This window comes from Triticum dicoccoides, chromosome 5B (assembly GCF_002162155.2).
Source record: "Triticum dicoccoides isolate Atlit2015 ecotype Zavitan chromosome 5B, WEW_v2.0, whole genome shotgun sequence".
NCBI classification, from domain to species: Eukaryota; Viridiplantae; Streptophyta; class Magnoliopsida; order Poales; family Poaceae; genus Triticum; species Triticum dicoccoides.
This window is the reverse complement of record NC_041389.1, coordinates 80,303,347-80,307,702: the sequence shown is the minus strand read 5'-3', so window position 1 is coordinate 80,307,702 and position 4,356 is coordinate 80,303,347.

Below are 4,356 nucleotides of genomic sequence, written 5' to 3'. Positions count from 1 at the left end.
AAGCTTCATATTCCTTGCATGAATATCAAGTCTTCACAGACACACCAATTTCTTCACTTTCAAAGTCTTCATGAAAGTCTTCAGGAATACCAAAATCTTCAGTCGAAGATATTCATTTTTAGGGGTCGACTTTCTCTGTAAATATCAAACTCCTCATAGACTTATAGACCTGTGTGAAGGAAATATGCCATAGAGGCAATAATAAAGTTATTATTTATTTCCTCATATCATGATAAATGTTTATTATTCATGCTAGAATTGTATTAACCGGAAACATGATACATGTGTGAATACATAGACAAACACAACGTCACTAGTATGCCTCTACTTGACTAGCTCATTAATCAAAGATGGTTATGTTTCCTAACCATAGACATGTGTTGTCATTTGATTAATGGGATCACATCATTAGGAGAATGATGTGATTGACATGACCTATTCCGTTAGCCTAGCACTTGATCATTTAGTATGTTGCTATTGCTTTCTTCATGACTTATACATGTTCCTGTAACTATTAGATTATGCAACTCCGTTTACCGGAGGAACACTTTGGGTGCTACCAAATGTCACAACGTAACTGGGTGATTATAAAGGAGTACTACAGGTGTCTCCAAAGGTACATGTTGGGTTGGCGTATTTTGAGATTAAGTTTTGTCACTCCGATTGTCGGAGAGGTATCTCTGGGCCCTCTCGGTAATGCACATCACTATAAGCCTTGCAAGCAAAGTGACTAATGAGTTAGTTGCGGAATGATGTATTACGTAATGAGTAAAGAGACTTGCCGGTAACGAGATTGAACTAGGTATTGGATACCGACGATCGAATCTCGGGCAAGTAACATACCAATGACAAAGGGAACAACATATGTTGTTATGCGGTTTGACCGACAAAGATCTTCGTAGAATATGTAGGAGCCAATATGGGCATCCAGGTTCCGCTATTGGTTATTGACCGAGAATAGTTCTAGGTCATGTCTACATAGTTCTCGAACCCGTAGGGTCCGCACGCTTAACGTTACGATGACAGTTTTATTATGAGTTTATAAGTTTTGATGTACCGAAGTTTGTTCGGAGTCTCTGATGTGATCACGGACATGACGAGGAGTCTCGAAATGGTCGAGACATAAAGATTGATATATTGGAAGCCTATGTTTGGACATCGGAATGGTTCCGGGTGAAATCGGGATTTTACCGAAACACCGGGGGATTACCGGAACCCCCCCGGGGGGTAATGGGCCTTAGTGGGCCATGAGGAAGAAGAGGAGGGCCGGCCAGGGCAGGCCGCACGCCCCCTCCCCCTAGTCCGAATAGGACAAGGAAGGGGGGGCGGCGCCCCCCTTTCCTCTTTCCCTCCCCCAAGTCCTAATCCAACTAGGAAAGTGGGGTGGAGTCCTACTCCCGGTGGGAGTAGGACTCCTCCGGCGCGCCTCCTCCTAGGGCCGGCCGCACCCCACCTTGCTCCTTTATATACGGGGGCAGGGGGGCACCCTAGGACACACAAGTTGATCTACGGATCGTTCCTTAGCCGTGTGCGGTGCCCCCCTCCACCATATTCCACCTCGATCATATCGTCGCGGAGTTTAGGCGAAGCCCTGCACCGGTAGAACATCATCATCGTCACCACGCCGTCGTGCTGACGGAACTCTTCCCCGACGCTTTGCTGGATCGGAGCTCGGGGATCGTCATCGAGCTGAACGTGTGCTGACCTCGGAGGTGCCGTACGTTCGGTACTTGGATCGGTCGGATCGTGAAGACGTACGACTACATCAACCGCGTTGTCATAACGCTTCCGCTTACGGTCTACGAGGGTACATGGACAATACTCTCCCCTCTCGTTGCTATGCCATCACCATGATCTTGCGTGTGTGTAGGAATTTTTTTGAAATTACTACGTTACCCAACAGTGGCATCCGAGCCTGATTTTATGCGTAGATGTCATATGCACGAGTAGAACACAAGTGAGTTGTGGGCGATACAAGTCATACTGCTTACCAGCATGTCATACTTTGGTTCGGCGGTATTGTGAGATGAAGCGGCCCGGACCGACATTACGCGTACGCTTACGCGAGACTGGTTTCACCGTTACGAGCACTCGTGCTTAAAGGTGGCTGGCGGGTGTCTGTCTCTCTCACTTTAGCTTAATAGAGTGTGGCTACGCCCGGTCCTTGTGAAGGTTAAAACAGAACTAACTTGACGAACTATCGTTGTGGTTTTGATGCGTAGGTAAGAACGGTTCTTGCTAAGCCCGTAGCAGCCACGTAAAATTTGCAACAACAAAGTGGAGGACGTCTAACTTGTTTTTGCAGGGCATGTTGTGATGTGATATGGTCAAGGCGTGATGGCATATTTTATTGTATGAGATGATCATGTTTTGTAACCGAAGTTATCGGCAACTGGCAGGAGCCATATGGTTGTCGCTTTATTGTATGAAATGCAAACGCCCTGTAATTGCTTTACTTTATCACTAAGCGGTAGCGATAGTCGTAGAAGCAATAGATGGCGTAACGACAATGATGCTATGATGGAGATCAAGGTGTCGCGCCGGTGACGATGGTGATCACGACGGTGCTTTGAAGATGGAGATCACAAGCAGAAGATGATGATGGCCATATCATATCACTTATATTGATTGCATGTGATGTTTATCCTTTATGCATCTTATCTTGCTTTGATTGACGGTAGCATTTTAAGATGATCTCTCACTAATTATCAAGAAGTGTTCTCCCTGAGTATGCACCATTGCGAAAGTTCTTCGTGCTGAGACACCATGTGATGATCGGGTGTGATAGGCTCTACATTCAAATACAACGGGTGCAAAACAGTTGCACACCGGAATACTCAGGTTAAACTTGACGAGCCTAGCATATATAGATATGGCCTCGGAACACGGAGACCGAAAGTTCGAACGTGAATCATATAGTAGATATGATCAACATAGTGATGTTCACCATTGAAACTACTCCATCTCACGTGATGATCGGACATGGTTTAGTTGATTTGGATCACGTAATCACTTAGATGACTACAGAGATGTCTGTCTAAGTGGGAGTTCTTAAAGTAATATGATTAATTGAACTTAAATTTATCATGAACTTAGTACCTGCTAGTATTTTGCTTGTCTATGTTTGTTGTAGATAGATGGCTCGTGCTGTTGTTCCGTTGAATTTTAATGTGTTCCTTGAGAAAGCAAAGTTGAAAGATGATGGTAGAAATTACACGGACTAGGTCCATAACCTGAGGATTATCCTCATTGCTGCACAAAAGAATTACATCCTGGAAGCACCGCTGGGTGCCAGGCCTGCTGCTGATGCAACTGACGACGTTAAGAACGTCTGGCAGAGCAAAGCTGATGACTACTTGATAGTTCAGTGTGCCATGCTTTACGGCTTAGAACCGGGTCTTCAACAACGTTTTGAACGTCATGGAGCATATGAGATGTTCCAGGAGTTGAAGTTAATATTTCAAGAAAATGCCCGGATTGAGAGATATGAAGTCTCCAATAAGTTCTATAGCTGCAAGATGGAGGAGAATAGTTCTGTCAGTGAACACATACTCAAAATGTCTGGGTATAATAATCACTTGATTCAACTAGGAGTTAATCTTCCTGATGATAGTGTCATTAACAGAATTCTTCAATCACTGCCACCAAGCTACAAGAGCTTCGTGATGAACTATAATATGCAAGGGATGGACAAGACTATTCCCGAGCTCTTTGCAATGCTAAAAGCCGCGGAGGTAGAAATCAAGAAGGAGCATCAAGTGTTGATGGTTAACAAGACCACCAGTTTCAAGAAAAAGGGCAAAGGGAAGAAGAAGGGGAACTTCAAGAAGAACAGCAAACAAGTTGCTGCTCAAGAGAAGAAACCCAAGTCTGGACCTAAGCCTGAGACTGAGTGCTTCTACTGCAAGTAGACTGGACACTGGAAGTGGAACTGCCCCAAGTATTTGGCGGATAAGAAGGATGGCAAAGTGAACAAAGGTATATGTGATATACATGTTATTGATGTGTACCTTACTAATGCTTGCAGTAGTACCTGGGTATTTGATACTGGTTCTGTTGCTAATATTTGCAACTCGAAACAGGGACTACAGATTAAGCGAAGATTGGCTAAGGACGAGGTGACGATGCGCGTGGGAAATGGTTCCAAAGTCGATGTGATCGCGGTCGGCATGCTACCTCTACATCTACCATCGGGATTAGTTTTAGACGTAAATAATTGTTATTTGGTGCCAGCGTTGAGCATGAACATTATATCTAGATCTTTTTTGATGTGAGACGGTTATTCATTTAAGTCAGAGAATAATGGTTGTTCTATTTATATGAGTAATATCTTTTATTGTCATGCACCCTTGAAGA